This window comes from Lissotriton vulgaris, unplaced genomic scaffold (assembly GCF_964263255.1).
Source record: "Lissotriton vulgaris unplaced genomic scaffold, aLisVul1.2 SCAFFOLD_1028, whole genome shotgun sequence".
Taxonomy (NCBI): domain Eukaryota; kingdom Metazoa; phylum Chordata; class Amphibia; order Caudata; family Salamandridae; genus Lissotriton; species Lissotriton vulgaris.
Window position 1 is genome coordinate 214,849 of NW_028245109.1, and position 19,620 is coordinate 234,468.

Genomic DNA, 19,620 nt, shown 5'->3' on the forward strand with positions numbered 1-19,620 from the left:
ATGTGTTCTTACAGTCCTGGATCATGAATAGTGTCGTACAGAAGTTATCTCCATTAACGCTGGTGACTTTCTCTTTACTTACAATGATGTTCTGTATTGGAACATCTATGTCACAGTGCTAGTGATGAGTTGTTTTACCTATGTAAGAAACTTACTCATCAGGAAGATCTTCGCTTCCCTCTTAAATGTTGCTGTGTTTGGAATTTTTCTAATGTTTGGAGGGAGTGAGTTCCAGATTCTGGGGGCTGCTCCTGAGAAAGCTCTATCATATGTTTTCTTCTTCCTGAAAATGGGTGGTCCCAAAAACAACTCCTTGGCACTCCTGGCTGGTCTGCTTCCTCCTGATAATTCAATTGTCTGGGCAAGGTATCTTGGTGTATTGTAGTGGAGTGCTTAATGGGTGATACATGCTATTTTTAGCTGAATTCTGGCTGCGTAGGGTAGCCAGTTTAAAGCTTTCAGGTGAGGGGCGATATGGTCGAATTTGCTCGATCCGGTTATGAGTCTTTCAGCTGCATTGAGGCATGCTTTTAGTGGTGCTGTGGAAAATTGTTTGAGATCCGCCTTAGAGATGAATGGTTTTTCACTTTTCTAATGTAGTTCAAATGAAAGCTGGCACTTTTTGACATTGCTTTAATGTGGGCTTTCATATCTAGGTTCTCATCCAATGTAATTCCTAGTGATTTCGCTGAGTTACCTAGAGTAGGGGTGCAATTTAGCGCTGTGACTAGTTTGGTCCATTCCTTCACTTCTGTATGGTTCTTTGGAGGAGAAATTAGTAGGAACTCTGTTTTGTGTGCATTTAGCTTCAGATGATTGCTTGTTAACCATTGCAATGACATTTTTAAGGTCTCATTCATTAACTTGATGTCTTCCAGAGATGCGAACTTGATATATATTTACATGTCATCTGCGTACATGTGATAGGATATCTTTGAGTTTTGGAGAATTTCTGTAAGCGGTTCGACATACAGGTTGAACAGTGATGGAGATAATGTAGATCCTTGAGGGACTCCAATTGAGTTAGGGCATGATCGTGAAAGTGATTGGTTGACCAGGAATCTTTGCGTTCTGAAGGAAGGATTCAAACCATTTCAGCACATTTCCAGACATTCCCATCCTGTCATGGAGTCTGGTCAGTAATGTTTCGTGATTTACTGTGTCAAATGCAGATGACGGGTCCAGAAGGAGTAGTAGGCAAGTTCAATTTTTTTTTCTTTTTCCGTAAGACCTTTATTGTACCATAATTGCATTACACAGCAAAGAGCCTACAACCTGGTGGCCGGCTGCGAGATATACAATGACACGGTTTCGTTAGTGATTTACTCAGCCCATCAGCCGACAACGTTAAGTCCGGCGGCGTGAAGTTAGATATATGCATCAATTAATAAACCATTGCGTACTCAGAAAAAATCATAGTCTTACTTTTGTTTTTAGATTGAAAACCGTCTAAGAAACATATAAGAGAATATTTCAAAATAAACATCATTATAGACACTTGAACAGAAATCTTGGCAGTGTTCACGGTGCTCTAAGCCAAGATTTTGACAACGTAATTATATGGTCATAGCAGGTGTTGCGTAATCCGACTATGTCCGGGGCATTTGAACAGGCTATCTCCCGATCGTCTGTCACCCAGTGTTATCGCCACCCTCTTCTATCTATGGGACCGTCTCAACCCTCCACCCCCTTTTCATCTGAACTGGGGATGTCCTCTTCAGGCAGTGGGTCACAAAAGTCACCCCGATATGCATTCCAAGTCAGCCATATTTTATTCCACTTACGGGGGTTCACCCTCGCCGTATAGACCGCTCTTTCTATCAGCATTAGAATGTCCGTGTTTTTACACCATTGTGTTAAGGTGGGTGAATCTGCTGCCCCCCATTTCTGCGCAATATCCCTTTTTGCAACCATAAGGCCTATGGTGGCCCAGAGCTGCCCCTGACGAGTTAGATCATTCGGGTCCCATACATTCAGTAGACATGTGCGGGGGTCTGGAGGTAGGGATGCGTCTAGTGTTTGCGAGATGGTGCGCGTTACCTGCCTCCAATAGTCTACTACCGTGGGACATTCCCAAATAGTGTGTAGGAAAGTTCCCTCCTCCTCCTCTGAGACAGTAGGGATGTGACGCCCTATGGATCTTGTGTAGGGTGGTCCTGGTATAGTAGATCCGATGCAATATCTTAAGCTGTACTAATCGGAACCTGGCCGAAATGCCCGCTTCTTTTGGGGACGCCAGGGCCGCATTCCAGTCAGTATCATCCATTTCTCCCAGTTCGCCCACCCATTTCTCTCGCAGTGTGCTCGTGGGGTCTGGCAGGTTGTTGATCAGTTTGCGATATGTGAGGGAGGTAGCGCTCTGCTGCATAAAGTCAGTAAGCAATCGGTCTTCCATCTGTGAGGATTCCGGAACATCTGTGTCCGCCGGTATTACTGTCAGTAGTGCTTGCCTAATTTGAACATATCTATACGTTTCGTTTGGGCCTAGGTTGTATTGTTGCTGAAGTTGAGAGAAGGGGACCACGGTCCCCTCTGCCCACAGGTCTCCCACCGTTGAAATGCCGATGTTGTCCCACTGTGTGAAGCCTTTGCTTCGCCGCAAACGACCCAGTGCCTTGGTGTCCCACAGCGGGATCAATTTAGTGATTCTACCACTCCATTTCAGTTTCACCTGTACCTTATGCCATAACGCCACGGTGTGCTTCGTGGGTCCTATAAGTTTCGCCGCCAGTCCTGTGTGGTGAAGTGCCGCCAGTAAACTGTGTGTGCCTAGCTGCGCTCGGTCGGCCCGATAAGCTGGATCGTCTTGGGGCGCATGCAGCCATTGGTTGATAATTTTTAGTTGTGTTGCCCAGTAATATATCTGCAGATTCGGCAGCGCAATCCCTCCCTCGTACCAGCTCCTGTTCAGCTTCGCGTGAACAATTCTTGCAGGGCGGTTCCCCCATAGCAAACCTGAAATCATGGTCGTCACCTGCTGAAAGAAGCGCGGTGACACCAAGTAAAGAGTATTCTCCAGTGCATAAAGGAAGCGTGGCAACACCATCATTTTAAATAGCGCTGCCCTCCCCGTCAGAGGCAGTGCCTTCCAATGTTATACATCGCGTCGCAGGCGGTCCAGTGGCGGCTTTAAATTCTTGTCGTAAAATTCAGACGAGTCTTGGGTGACATGGATTCCGAGGTATTTAAAGGAGGACCCCGTAATCACCAGCTGGCAGTCAGGGGGCAGGATTGGCGTTGGGCCGTGCAACACATAGATCACTGATTTCGTCAAAGTTATTGTATATCCGGACGCCATTCCAAGGCTGTCACATAACACAAGGAGTTCCGCTATAGCACGTTCTGGTTCCATCAAATAGACCAGCATATCGTCTGCGTAAAGGGAGACTCTGTCTTCCAAACCCTCTCCCCAGCTGATTCCTTTCAGCAGCGGAGTAGTCCTAATTAGAGTTCCCAATGGTTCCAGCATAAAGGACAGCCTTGGCGTGTCCCCCTGGCCAGTGCTCCATGGACCCTGCGAAGGTTTAACGCGGTACTCCTGTAAGCATAAAGCCTGACTGGTCCGGGTGGATCAATTGCGAGAGGTGGGGCATCAATCTATTAGCCAGGAGTTTCGCCAGGATCTTCGCCTCTGCGTTTAGGAGTGATATTGGGCGATAGGAGGTGCAGTCTGTTGTTGGTTTGCCGGGCTTCAGGATTACCACTATCGTTGCCGTTCACTGATCCAGTGGGAGTTCAGCAAGTTCCAGACTGTCCATATACATTGCCAGGAGCGGCGCACTCAATGTCTCCGACATCGCCTTATACATTCTATGGGAATCCCATTGGGGCCCAGTGCTTTGCCAGATTGCACCGCATTGATGGCCAATTGTATTTCCCCCGTTGTGAGTGCTGCTTCTAGGTCCTCCATCGCTTCCGGTGTATGTGTTTGTGTCGGTATGGTGTTGAGGGCGTTCAACGCCGCCTCCTTCGTCACTGCTACAGTCGGGGTGTATATCTTTTGAAAGTAGTCAGCCAGTTCGCTAACTATAGCTGCCGGGCGTGTGATTAGCGTCCCGTCTGCAGCACTTAGCTGCATGATGCTCTTATTGCCACCCTCTTTCTTATCTAACCAGGCCAGCATTTTCCCTGCCTTGTCCCCCACGTCGTAGATTCTGTGTGTAGCTGCTATGTTGGCTATGGTCTGTTGCTTCATGTGGTCATCGTGTTGCCGTTGACATAACTGCAGCGTATGCAGTGTGTCTGGCGTTGGGTCCGCCATGTGTGCTGTGTTCGCCGTGTGGAGAGCCAGTTCTAGCTCCGTCAGTTCCTGTCTTTGCGTTAGTTTGTGCCCCGCTATTGACGCTATGGCTTGCCCCCTCAAGACTGTTTTGTATGCTTCCCTCAAGATCGAGGGAGATGATACCGTCGCTGTATTTTCGGCTAAGTAATATCGGGTCACTTTCTTTAGGTCTTTCCTTATTGTAGGGACCTTGAGGTATCCGGGATAAATCGGGTATTTTCTTTTTTGGGTCTTCTCTTGGAAAGACAGAGACAGAGTCATTGGGGAGTGATCTGATATTCCCCTGGGTCGGATGTCAATGGTGAGGAGCCCGTCACTTAAAGTCAGAAAATAATCTATGCGTGATAAGCTACTGTGCGTTGAGGAATAATAGGTGTATTGTTGTGTGGTGGGGTGCATATGTCTCCATACATCCGTCAGACCCAGTGCTTCGAGGAAGCCACTGAACCTTGAGGGCCCAGACGTCTGTAACCGGACCGGGAATCTATCTAGCGTCTCGTTGGTAACTGCGTTAAAATCCCCGCCAAGAATAAGGTCTCCCTACGGTAAATCTAGGAGGAATTTCCGCAGTGCCGGCAAGGCGATTGAGTGGAGTGCTGGTGGGATGTAAACTGATACTATGGTTAGCGTTCTGCCTTCCCATTGTCCCTGGACTGCCGCAAAGCGGCCCTGGTCGTCTATTTTGGTGTGTCTGAGTATGATGGGGAATGTTTTCCGTATTAAAATGCCAGTCCCCCTTGAACCGGATGTGAATTCTGAGTGTACTGCCATGTGGTAACCCCTTCTATCTAATGCCTTACATGCGTTGCCCACCAGATGTGTCTCCTGTAGGAGGACCAGTGCTGGGCCTAATCGCTTAATATTTTGCATTACTAATCCCCTCTTAATTTTGTCTCCCAGGCCCCGTACATTCCACGTCAGTATCTGCAGTGGTGTGACTTGCGTCTCCAGATCTCCTCCTGTAGGAGTGTCATTCTGTGAGGTGGGTGCCATTTTGAAAGTGGTTATGTTTATGGGAGCGCTTTGGGCATAGTGGAGCGCGTAGCCTGCCCTTTAGTGACGTCGCCAATGTGTCCTGTCCATCGTGTCCTACCTTAAAAAATAGCGTCAACAATTGAAAAAACAGTTCCCCCCCCCCTACCAACCCACCTCCCTGCCTGCCTGTGTAACGGACCTTGAACTGCCCGCCCCCCAACTTAGCAGAGTGCTCTTCCCCATTGAAACCCATGTTACTTGTTTGCCAGGGTGAAGGTCCCGTAGAGTCCGTGACCCCTCTGCCCTCCTCGGCCTGCCCCCGGCCAGTGTCCAACAGCAGCACGATCTTCAGTGTCGTAGGTCATCGAAATGTTTGCAGTCACCGTGCATTTTCGGATCCCGTCAGTGTTCGCCGTCGTTTGCTGTCTCCCTCGGCGAATGGTCCGGCGTGCCTTGTCGTGAAGCCTGGGAACCGGTGTGGTCATCTTGGTGCTAGTTTCGGTGATTCCTGTTGGAGCGGCGAGGCTCCCCGGTCTGCCTCCATCCCTCCAGCCAATCAAATGCTGCCTCTGGTGTATGAAAGAACCAAGTCTTGTTGTCAGCCACCACTCTCAGTCTCGCCGGGAATAACATTGAGTATGGAAGTTCCCTTGCTCGTAGAGCTTTCTTGACCTCCATGAAGCATTTCCGCCTGCGTGATACTTCGGCTGTGTAGTCCGGGAAGAAGGAAAGTGTTGAGTTTTGCACCCAAATTGGTGGAGAGATTCTAGCCGCTTAAAGGATCGCGTCCCTGTCTTTAAAGTTAAACAACCTTGCCAAGACCGGCCTTGGGGTCGCTCCCGGCTTTGGCTTGCCACCAGGGACTCTGTGTGCTCTCTCCACAGAGAAAAAGTGGGACAGACCCTTGGGTTGAAGTCTGGTCTTTATCAGGTCTTCCACGTAGAGATCCATCGCCGGCGATCCCTCTGATTCCGGAATCCCTAAAATTCAAACGTTATTTCTTCTGGAGCGCCCTTCCTGGTCGTCCAGTTTCTCTTTGAGCAGCTTATTTTCGTGTTCAATGCGTACCATTGCCGTCTGTAATTCCGAGACATCCTCCACAAGTGATTTTGCGACTATTTCCACTTCCTTTATCCTTTCTGTCATCTTGTGGAAGTCCACTCGGAGCAGGGTGATGTCTGTAGATATCATCCCCACCGTGGTCTGCACCTGCGCCAGTGCCCTCATCACGTCTTCCAGGGTGATTTTCTTATTTCCGTCCCCCTCTGGCATCTTCCCAGTGGGTGTTTTTGTTCTCTGTCACTAGTGGGTTGTGCTTCTCGTATGCTATGCGTACTTGTCCAGCCTAGCCTGGGCAGACTTTGTTTTTGGTCCTCTGCCCGCCATCCCGTGCCTTCTGGTGGATTAGCTTTCTTGTCCGGTTGCGATTCCTCCAAAGGCCGCCTATGGGACTCTGTCGTAGTGTCTCTCCGCGGTTCCCCAGGGGAGGGGGGTTCGTCACTCACCGGCGCTGAGGCGCTTAACCACCGTGTTGCTTGTCTGGATTCAATGTTTGAGTGCCCGTTTGACGTTGCTGGTGCGCGATTCCTCCTGTTCCACCGGTTGCCGCCGGTCTATTGTCGATTCCCCCAGAGCCTGATGGCGTAGCAAGGCCTGTGTTGCACGTGGGAGCAAGCTGAGTCTGTACAATGTCTCCCTGTGCAGTGAGTCTTATGCGATCAGAGTGACCCCGCAGAATTCTTGTCAGCTGCCTGAGTTCTATGTCCGATGTAGTAACAACCCTGCCCAGGCGCGACTGTCGTCATGCGGCGTCGTCGAGAAGCACCTCTGCCCGCTCTCCTTTATGTTTTTATGTTCTCCCCCTATGTTGTGAGTGGGCTGGGGGGTGGGGGGGTAGCCATGGGATCGATCCCCACTTCAGTGCAACTTTATGGCTTTGTTGTTGTTGTCCTCCCAGTTTGGTTTGTGGGTGTGTAGAGAAAATAAATTGTGGTAGGTACAGAGATCCCTCTTCCCCTAGTCCTGCACTGTGACCCTCGCCGACTGTATCGCTGTCTTCCTTCCGTACGAGTTAGCGGCGTTTGCCAGTACTGTGGAAGCGCTTGTATACGAGCCGTGGTGTTCGTAAAGACTGCAGAGTTTCTCTGGAAATAAGCAGCGCCCTGCAGTGTTCTTCTGTCGGGTGTAGCGCTGCTTTAGGAAGGGCCGTATTATAAGCTGAACGCGGTATCTTCCTACCTGCGTCAGCGCTGCTGAGCGTTGATTTCCGAGATGTTGTGCGTGTGCACCCAGCCCTGATTCTGTTATTCGGCGGGTCCGGAGGACTGCCCAGGCGTTCCGCTACCGTTGCCGAGTCTTTCCGCCTCGGAGGGAGAGAAGGAGTTCACTTTGGGCACCGACCTTGCCGATGGTAGGGTCGACTTCCTGTCTGGTGCAGCCACGTCGCCTTCACTTCCGCCCAGCCGCTTGTGTCACTGTGGGCCGTAGCTGCTAGTCGGTGTTAGGCCGCTGGGCGGCCGATACGAACCCCTCCCGTGTCCTGTTAAGCACTTGGACCGGATGAACACCGATCGATGCCTCCTGGGCCTCAGGGGCAGTCCTCAGAGGCTGTTAAAATTAGCGGATGATATGTCGGATCTTTGAAGGGGTCACTTCACCCACGGAGCTCTTGCCTCACACAGCCATTCCGCTCGGCTGCTGGCCACGCCCCCGGCAAGTTCGATTTTGGTCTAGGGCCTGTAGTGCATCATCGACAATATGAAGGATCGCTGTTTCCGTGCTGTGTCCTGTTCTGAATCCCGACTGGCAGTCGTCCAGTAGTGATGTGTTGGCTCACTTGACCTTGCACGCATTTCTCAATTAGTTTGGCAAGTAATGGAATATTGGTCACTGGGCGAAAATTATTAGGATCTGCTGGGTCTGCTGTAGGTTTTTTGATGATGGGGACGACTTGACCTGTTTTTAGGCAATCTGGGAGGATCTTTTGGGATAGAGAAGCATTTATTATTTTCATCAAAATTGGAATCACAATATGGCTGATTTCTTTTAGGCATTTTGAAGGGAGTGGGTCGTTGTAGTGGTTGTTAGGTTTGATATCTGAGAGCGTTTTGGCGATGGAATTCTGGTCATATAATTTGAAGGTATCCCATTGTGCCTTATTTTTCTTGCTCTATTATAGACAATGTTTGAAGTAGTATCGATCGTTGACGGTGGTTGGTTGGGAAGGTTGTCAGCTGCACTCCTGAGCTCTCTTTCAAGCGTGTTGGCCTTATCGGTGAAGAATGTTGAGAATTCTTCACAACTTAGTTGCGTTTTTGTAGTCTCTTGGGTGGATTTAGCCAGCTTTTTGGATTGTTGCTTTAAGATTTCAAATAGTTTCCGTGGTCTGTTTTTGGCGTTATCCAATTCTGATCTAATAAATTCCTTTTTGGAGTTGAGGATCTTTTTGTTGTATTCGTTCCTTATTTGTCTGAGGGATTTCAGTTCGGGGGATGATGAGTGTTGTCTCCATTTTCTTTCAGCAAGTCTCAGTTTCCGCCGGTCTTCATTCAGTGTCCCATTAAACCATGGATTTTTAACCTGCTCTGTGACTCTTTTCAGTTTTAGTGGCATGGTGGTATTGACAATATTCACTACTGATGTAGTGTAGTAATATGTTAGATCATTCAAATTCTGCAGGTTGTTAGGTGGCTTTAGGTCCTTCTCACATCTTTCTACTAGTAGATCAATATTGAAATATTTAATGTCCTGCGTCCATTTTTTGAGTTTGATAGGTTGCGTGGTCTTATTCTTTTTCAATGTGGATATCAGGAAGGTTATGGCATGGTGATCTGACCAGTCGCACGGAGCAATTGAGAGGATTGAAGTATCATTGCTTCTCTTCCAGGGGATCCTCATCAATAGTCATAAGCATTAGAATATTCCCGCCCATGCGCGGGACCCCGGAAACAATATATTATATGTGCCCCACATATATATATATATATATATATATATATATATACATATATATATATATATATATATATATTACCTACTGGCAGTCGCCAGTAGGTATATATAGTTAGGATTTTTTCTCTATGGGATTTTTGGAAATTCTATGTCTAATAACTTTGGCGTTTGTGGACGGAATTGGCTGAAATTTTCAGGAAAATGGAACATTTTGTTTCTGAGCAGCCCCTGACAATTTGGGGGGGTTTCATCAAGGGGGGGCCGAGAAAAAAGGGGGGTCCCAAAACACGTTTTTCCCATGTTAATTTCCATAGGGCGGTTGGCCTCACTTTTAGCTCGAACGGCTGAATGGATTTGCACGAAACTTGGCAAAATTGTAGGGACTGTTAGCCCGATGTGCCTTTGCTAGGTCTCAATATATGTGCTCCAGTGGATTTTGAGTAATTTAGGTTCAAAAAAAGATATATATCTGGGCGGAGCCTAACCCCACATCTGATCTGATTGGCTGTCAGCACTTCATCCAAGAAGTGTTGGCAGCCATCTTGGGACCAATATACATGATAGCACCTCATTAAAAAGCATTGTAGTTAATAGAGGGTTTTAGGACTTTAGTTACATTATAAATCATTTGTTGATGGTACCATACTTGTTTTAGGAATTGTGGTGGGTTCTAAGGTGATTTTACCATGTGAAAAAACCTTCTGCTGTGATATCATGAATATTGTTTGAAAGAAAACTAATATCTCATGATTTTCCCACAGTGGTTTGGAAGGGGATCTATAAGCTAAACTGAAAGCATATTTTCTGTAAATTCACATTATCTTTCTCAGTCATGTGAAAATGAAGTCTGACATTCTCAGTAAAACATGTACATCCAACAAGGACAGAGACTGTCAGTTGATTCCTTTGTGTTCTACTGCAGCCTCCTAGAGTGTTCTAAAGAACTAGAGCGCTAACAGTCCTACTTATTACAAAGGTATGGCACACCTGAAGCCATCTTGATTGGAATAAAGTGGTAACTCTTAAAACATTTAATTTAAAAAGAAACAACATGAGGGGGTATATTTTGCCATAGAAAGTATGATTAGTGCTGCAGAATGAAAAATTAAGACACATTTTGAGTGACTTCTCAAATCCTTTTCTATTTCATTAAAACATTCTGACATGCAGTCTCCCAAAATGGCCACCAGAGACAAAAGAGCCCAAATGTAGCCCAAATATCACCCAGATGTAGCCCAAGTATAGCCCAGTAACAGAATGTCCCAGAGCGTTCTAAAGAACAACTAGAGCGCTAACAGTCCTACTTATTACAAAGGTATGGCACACCTGAAGCCATCTTGATTGGAATAAAGTGGTAACTCTTAAAACATTTAATTTAAAAAGAAACATGAGGGGGTATATTTTGCCATAGAAAGTATGATTAGTGCTGCAGAATGAAAAATTAGGGCACATTTTGAGTGACTTCTCAAATCCTTTTCTATTTCATTAAAACATTCTGACATGCAGTCTCCCAAAATAGCCACCAGAGACAAAAGAGCCCAAATGTAGCCCAAATATCACCCAGATGTAGCCCAAGTATAGCCCAATGACAGAATGTCCCAGAGTGTTCTAAAGAACAACTAGAGCGCTAAAAGTCCTACTTATTACAAAGGTATGGCACACCTGAAGTCATCTTGATTTGAATAAAGTGGTAACTCTTAAAACATTTAATTTAAAAAGAAACAACATGAGGGGGTATATTTTGCCATAGAAAGTATGATTAGTGCTGCAGAATGAAAAATTAGGGCACGTTTTGAGTGACTTCTCAAATCCTTTTCTATTTCATTAAAACATTCTGACATGCAGTCTCCCAAAATGGCCACCAGAGACAAAAGAGCCCAAATGTAGCCCAAATATCACCCAGATGTAGCCCAAGTATAGCCCAATGACAGAATGTCCCAGAGTGTTCTAAAGAACAACTAGAGCGCTAACAGTCCTACTTATTACAAAGGTATAGCACACCTGGAGCCATCGTGATGGGAATAAAGTGGTAACTCTTAAAACATTTAATTTAAAAAGGAACAAAATGAGGGGGTATATTATGCAATAGAAGGTATTATTAGTGCTGCAGAAAGAAAAATTAGGGCACATTTTGAGTGACTTTTCAAATCCTCTTCTATTTCATTAAAAAATTCTGACATGCAGTCTCCCAAAATGGCCACCAGAGACAAAAGAGCCCAAATGTAGCCCAAATATCACCCAGATGTAGCCCAATGACAGAATGTCCCAGAGTGTTCTAAAGAACAACTAGAGCGCTAACAGTCCTACTTAATACAAAGGTATGGCACACCTGAAGCCATCTTGATTGGAATAAAGTGGTAACTCTTAAAACATTAAATTTAAAAAGGAACAAAATTAGGGGGTATATTTTGCCATATGAATTATGATTAGTGCTGCAGAAAGAAAAATTAGGGCACATTTTGAGTGACTTCTCAAACCCTCTTCAATTTCATTAAAAAAATTCTGACATACAGTCTCCCAAGATGGCCACCAGAGACAAAAGAGCCTAAATGTAGCCCAAATATCACCCAGATGTACCCCAAGTATAGCCCAATGACAGAATGTCCCAGAGTGTTCTAAAGAACAACTAGAGTGCTAACAGTCTTACTTATGACAAAAGTATGGCACACCAGAAGCCATCTTGATTGGAATGAAGTGGTAAGTCTTAAAACACTCAATTTAAAAAGGAACAACATGAGGGGGTTAATTTTACCATAGAAAGTATGATTAGTGCTTCAGAAAGAAAAATTAGGGATCATTTTGAGTGACTTCTCAAATCCTCTTCTATTTCATTAAAAAAAATTCTGACATGCAGACTGAAACATGCACTTTGAATACCAGCAGCAGACGTCCCTGGTGAGCAGTAGCTTTACTACAGTGATCTAATGTGCCACTAGAGTGCTAACATTCAGAATTTATGGAAAATTTGTGACACATCTGAATGCGTTCTTGATGGAACCAAAGTAAACAAGCATTGAAAATGCAATAGATCTCGCCCTCGTTTAAGTTAAAGCCATTCTGTTTGTAATGAGGTGGCTTTTTAGCTTTGCTTTTATTAGTGTTTTTTCAACTTTCATGTAAATAACATGCATCTGTATGCATATAAGTATATGTATGCATGCATTTATGTTTGTATTTATATAGATATACAGATGATATATGTTTATATATGTATGTATATATATATATATTCACTGAAAAAACCATAGGCTATAGACCATATATAGTTAGGAATTAGCATTTACAGAACCTTGAAAATTCACTGAAAAAACCATAGGTTATAGACCATATATAGTTAGGAATTAGCATTTACAAAACCTTGAAAATTCACTGAAAAAAACATAGGTTATAGACCATATATAGTTAGGAATTCGCATTTACAAAACCTTATTTTACTCACACAAAACCATTGAAATTCCATATATAGTTAGTTGCACTAACTATATATCGCGCACCCGCAATCCACTGCTGATGATGTCACATATTACATCATTCATGACATGGTCAGTGACATCACTGATGACATCACTGATGACATCTCAAATGACATCACTGATGACATCACTGATGACAACATCCAGTGACTGTATGTTTCTGTAAAGTTAAAATATGTCTTACATATTGAAGAATGAGTGGATGTATAAGTGTCTGGATGAAGGATTTAGTAGGTGCATGACTGACTGTATGAGTGAGTGATTAAATGTGTCTCACTGAGTGCATGGGTTAGTGACTAAACTGTCTTAATTTGTGCATCATTATGTCTGTTGTTCTGTAAACTGTTGCATGTGTTGATAAGTAGCTATATGAGTAACTATATGGGTTATTGATTGGTTGCCCAAGTATTTGTATGGGAGACTGAGTGTGTGTGTGGGTGGCTGGGAGGTGTATGACTCTGTGCATAGATGTGTGAGCAGTTGATTCACTAGATGTATGGTTTCAAAAGTGCATGTGGAAACAGCTGTATGGGCGGTTGACTGTGTGCATGAGTGTATTGGTGAGTGAATGGATATCTCAGTGCTACATGTCAAAGTAAGTACATATGTAAAACACAGTACATGTGAGAGTTGACATATATAAATAACTGTGCATAAGAGCCAGTGAATGTGTGAGTGGCTGTATGGATCATTGTGAACTTGTATCAGGGATTGTATAAGAGAGTAAATATGTGTTAGTATATGTTTGAATAAGTAAAGTTTGTATAACTGTATAGTTGAGGAAATGGAGGTGTGATTGATTCTTTGCATGACTGACTAGGTGTGTGAGTAACTCCATGGATGAGTGACAGTCTGTGAGTGTCTGTTTACACTGATTGTATCTAAGGTTATATTAGAGTCTGAAGAGGTTCATCGTATTATCACATGAATGATATCATCAGTGATGTGATCAGTAATGTCAAATGAGATGTCATCAGTGATGTCATCAGTGATGTCATTTGAGATGTCATCAGTGATGTCATTTGAGATGTCATCAGTGATGTCATCAGTGATGTCACTGACCATGTCATGAATGATGTAATAAGTGACATCATCAGCAGTGGATTGCGGGTGCGCGATATATAGTTAGTGCAACTAACTATATATGGAATTTCAATGGTTTTGTGTGAGTAAAATAAGGTTTTGTAAATGCGAATTCCTAACTATATATGGTCTATAACCTATGTTTTTTTCAGTGAATATATATATATATATATATATATATATATATATATATTACCTACTGGCGATAGCCAGTAGGTATATATAGTTAGGATTTTTTCTCTATGGAACTTTTGAAAATTCTATGTCTAATAACTTTGGCGTTTGTGGACGGAATTGGCTGAAATTTTCAGGAAAATGGCACATTTTGTTTCTGAGCAGCCCCTGAAAATTTGGGGGGGGGGTCGTCAAGGGGGGGCCGAGAAAAAAGGGTGGTCCCAAAACGCATTTTTCCCATTCATTTTTCCATAGGGCGGTTGGCCTCACTTTTAGCTCGAACGGCTGAATGGATTTGCACGAAACTTGGCAAAATTGTAGGGACTGTTAGCCCGATGTGCCTTTGCTAGGTCTCAATATATGTGCTTCAGTGGATTTTGAGAAATTAACGTTTAAAATAAGATATATATCTGTAACAGCGCTCCGGGCAGCGCTCCGGTTCGCGTACTTTTCGCGTAACGGAACTTTGCGATGCGAAGCTGATTGGCTCTCCGGTGTCTGTCAACATTCTAAACAGTCCGGAGCGGCCGCCATCTTGTCTCTCGGTAGGATCGAGAGACAAGAGGAGGCCAAAACAAAGGGGGAAATGAAGGAAAGAGGGCAAGGTAGACCCCTTCTGACCCCCTAGGATTGATGAGGGGGATATTATAAAGCCACGCGGGGCCAAAAAAAATTCTGATTTTTTCGCCGTAGAGACGCGTCTTGGTACGCAAACCGGGCAGCTAACCGGGAAGCTAACCGGCAGTGTAATGGGAGTCTGAGGAGAAGCTGATTGGCTGTTATCATTGTAAACAGTCTGGAGCGGCCGCCATCTTGTCTCTCTGTGGGATCGAGAGACAAGAGGTGGAAAAAAAAAAGGTGTAAATGAATGAAAGGGGTAAGGCAGACCCCTCCTGAACCCCTAGGATTGATGAGGGGGCTATTAAAGTTCCCTGCGGGGCAAAAGAAAAAAAAATTGTGATTTTTCGCGGTAAAGGTGCTTCCTGGTACGTTAACCGGGCAGCTGACCGGCAGCGTAACGGGAGTCCGACATATTGTGTTTTTTGAACGTTTGTGATATGTGCACATGTGGATTTTGTCTAATTAAGGTTAAAAAAATATATATATATCTTTAAGCGTGTTCTGGCGCGCTTACGTTTTGGGTTTGGTTTGCGCTGCAGAGACGATACGTCACGGTTATGCGATGCATCATGAGGCGTCTCACGGGCTACGTGATACGTCACTTAATAAAGAATATATTTTACAGCTATAGATATTAGCTTTTAAAAAACCAATGAAATTCACAGAAAAAACCATAGGTTATAGACCATATATAGTTAGTAATTTGTATTTACAAAACCTTGAAAATTCAATGAAAAAAACATAGGTTATAGACCATATATAGTTAGGGATTAGCATTTAAAAAACCTTATTTTATTTGCACAAAACCATTGAAATTCCATATATAGTTAGTTGCACTAACTATATATCGCGGACCCGCAATCCACTGCTAATGATGTCACATATTACATCATTCATGACATGGTCAGTGACATCACTGATGACATCACTGATGACATCTCAAATGACATCACTGATGACATCACTGATGACATCTCAAATGACATCACTGATGACATCACTGACATCTCATTTCACATTACTGATTACATCACTGATGATATAATTTATGTGATAATACATCTTCAGACTCTAATATAACCATAGATACACTCAGTGTAAACAGGCACTCACAGACTGTCACACATCCATGGAGTTACTCACACACCTAGTCAGTCATGCAAAGAATCAATCACATCTCCATTTCCTCAACTATACAGTTATACACACCTTACTTATTCAAACATATACTAACACATATTTACTCTCTTATACAATCCTTGATACAAGTTCACAATGATTCATACAGCCACTCTCACATTCACTGGCTCTTATGTTCAGTTATTTATATATGTCAACTCTCACATGGAGTGTGTTTTACATATGTACTTACTTTGACATGTAGCACTGAGATATCCATTCACTCACCAATATACTCATGCACACAGTCAACTGTCCATACAGCTGTTTCTACATGCACTTTTGAACCCATACACCTAGGGAATCAACTGCTCACACATCTATGCACAGAGTTATACACCTCCCAACCACCCACACACATACTCAGTCTCCCATACAAATACTTGGGAAACCATTCAATAACCCATATAGTTTCTGATATAGCTACTGATTTAAACATGCAGCAGTTTACAGAACAACATAAATAATGATTGCCAAATTAAGACACTTTAATCACTAACCCATGCACTCAGTGAGACACATTTAATCATTCTCTCATACAGTCAGTCATGCACCTAGTAAATCCTTCATCCAGACACTTATACATCCACTCATTCTTCAATATGTAAGACATATTTTAACTTTACAGAAACATACAGTCACTGGGTGTTGTCATCAGTGATGTCATCAGTGATGTCATTTGAGATGTCATCAGTGATGTCATCAGTGATGTCACTGACCATGTCATGAATGATGTAATATGTGACCTCATTAGCAGTGGATTGCGGGTCCGCGATATATAGTTAGTGCAACTAACTATATATGGAATTTCAATGGTTTTGTGCAAATAAAATAAGGTTTTTTAAATGCTAATCCCTAACTATATATGGTCTATAACCTATGTTTTTTTCATTGAATTTTCAAGGTTTTGTAAATGCAAATTCCTAACTATATATGGTCTATAACCTATGGTTTTTTCTGTGAATATATATATATATATATAAGCAATTGCAGCCAAATAAACAGTAGAGCTGAATTATGCTGTAAAGAATTTCTACCATACATTAATGCTTAGAAAGCAGTAGACATTCTTATAACTCACTGAAAGCATAGAAAGCTCCCAGGCTGCATTGCAAACACACAGTCTAAAAAGACTGAAAAGCTAACCTGTAGCTGCATGTAATAAAAAACTGACACCGTGCCTTTAAGGCACTCATGACCCCCAGTATCCCATCATGCCTCAGGGGTGACAGTTGGGTCAGTTGTTCTTTCCGGCTCCTTCAGGAAGGACCCTGGTAACACAGCTCCACTCATTTCTGGCTTTTCTGACAGACATTTGCTTCAATTTTCTACCTTTTGGACTTACTTTGACTTTTAACACCTTGTCAAGTAAGGTTTCTGTCTTTTCAGACAGTTTTTGTTTGGCATTTTGTTTTAAAATGCCTTCTCTTTTTGACAACTGTCCTTCTTGTGGCAACAAGAAGGCAAAGTCAGACAGTCATGATGTCTGTATACTTTGCTTGCTTGATCATCATGATCCTAAGGACTGTCCTCACTGGGAACGCCTGTCTGAGAGAACTCTCAAGGACAGAGAAAGAAACCGCATTTATGGACTGGCTCAAAGGTCCACTAGAGGAAGATCTCTAGTGAAGAAGGGCAGCAAGAGGGTCAGAAGTCCTTCTAAAGGCAAGTCTTTGCGTCCTTCAACTTCAACGTCGGGCTCGGCGCTGAAGAAACATCTACCAGTGAGTTTTCCAGCTGAAAAACTACCATCGACAGCGGGCTCGCTGTCGAAAAGAAGATCAGGTTTGTCACCGACGTCGGATGCCAGCTCCGTCGGCGAAATCCCCTCCGCCGTCGTCAACCAGGCGACGATCGGCGTCGAGGGAGGTCACGCCTCCGCCGTTCTCAACAGGGCGGCAATCGGCGTCGAGGCCAGTGACTACTCCGCCGTCGTCAACCGGGCGGCGATCGGCGTCTAGGACCAAGACCCCTCTGCCGTCGTCAACTAGGCGACGTTCGGCGTCGAGGACAAGGATCCCTCCGTCGTCATCTCGACGTCGTTCGGAGTCGAGGACCAGGACCCCTCCGCCATCGTCAACTCGGCGAAGATCGGCGTCTAGGACCAAGACCCCTCCGCCGTCATCAACCCGGCGACGATCGGCGTCGAGGGGCGGCACACCTCCGCCGTTGCCAACTCGAGGACGATCGGTATCGAGAAGTGTGACTCCCCCGCCGACGTCAACAAGGCGACGTCCGGTGTCGAGGACCAAGACCCCTCTGCCATCGACAACCAGGCGTCGAGGAGGCGATCTCCGTCGATGTCTCGTCGACGTTCAGCGTCGAGGACGTCCAGGGTTCCTCCGCCGTCGTCACGTAAACACTCGACATCGAGGGAGAAAGCTCCGTCGGCAAGTCATCGTCGTTCGACGTCGAGAGACCATCATTCTTCGCATCACTCATCGTCAAGACATCCGACATCGGAAGTGATGGCTCCGTTGACGCCCCGGAGGCGGTCGGCGACGAGGGGAAGAGTTCCATCGTCGATGCATGGCGATTCGACGATGAGGCGTCATTCTTCACCGTCGAGAGCTGGATCGATGTCAAGGCACTCTGCGATTCTGGTTACGGAATCAACTTCGCGTCATTCATCTTCCCAGTCTTCTTATTCCTCCAGATCATCTGCAAATACCAGAAGTCCTGTCCGGAAATCTCCACCACGTCGGCCGGAGGTTTCTGCTCCTGGGGTGAGGCTGTCCCCTAGATGGAATGCGCCACTGCAAAATTGGCAGGACTCGGGGGGGCTACGGAACGCCTTCGGCAGTACGTCAGCCCGGAACATAGATCTCCGCTGCAAAGGCTGGTTGCTGAAGTAGACAGAGTCAGTCCTCCCAGACAACAGGCAGCACGTTCACCTGAAAGGAGGCCAGATAGATCTCGTTCTCCAAGAAGGAAGGAACGTCCAAGAAGATCTTGTTCTCCAAGGAGAGAGGAGCGTCCAAGAAGATCTCGTTCTCCAAGGAGAGAGGAACGTCCCAGATGGTCTCGTTCACCGAGAAGGGAAGAGCGTTCCAGAAGATCGGGCGAGAGGCGACACAGTTCCCATCGCAGGAGCAGAAGAACTCCTTCCACCTCTTCTACTTCCTCTACCCAATCTTCCACTAGGGATTACATCCCTACTCTCACAGACAGCCCTATTGTCCAGATCTACTCCACGGAATCCGATTGATGCTTATAAGGGTCAACCTCCAAACGTCACAAGCCCTCTTGTATAAACACACAGAGGCCTTGAGCCATTAGGCGAGGGATAACAGAACAGAACAGGGAAGGGAAGGGTCAGCTGGGAAAGGGATATACCTGTAACGACAAGAACATATACTTAGTACCACTCAAGTGACAACAGTCTACTCTCATTAATTCTCACTAAAAATGAACCCTAAGTACCTTATGGTATGAAAGAAACCAGCCTTGGCGAAAACACCTCAATCACCTCTTGACATTCAATGAAACCTATAGGAACACAAACATAGGTCAAAGAATAGTTACACCTTCTAGGACACATAGACCACCTGATTCGTCCCCTGCATCCAACATACCATGACAAAATGCAAGAGGGTTGAATAACTGGATTCTGGTAAATATACAGCTCCTGGCTGAGTTAGAACAAGAAAACAAAGATCCACAGGTATTCTGGAATAATGTCAAGTTCCTTATTTGCAGAAACGGTAGTGCATGGGACGCAAGAACCACATCACTCCGCTCTACTAGTCATAAGGGTAATAATCAATACACAGCGAAGTTCCCAGCAGTAGTCAACACAAATCAACGTATTCGCTGTTTCGAGTAGCGAGTAAACCTCCTCGCTTCTGGAAGTCAAGAAACAGTGTAAGGCATGACGCTTTC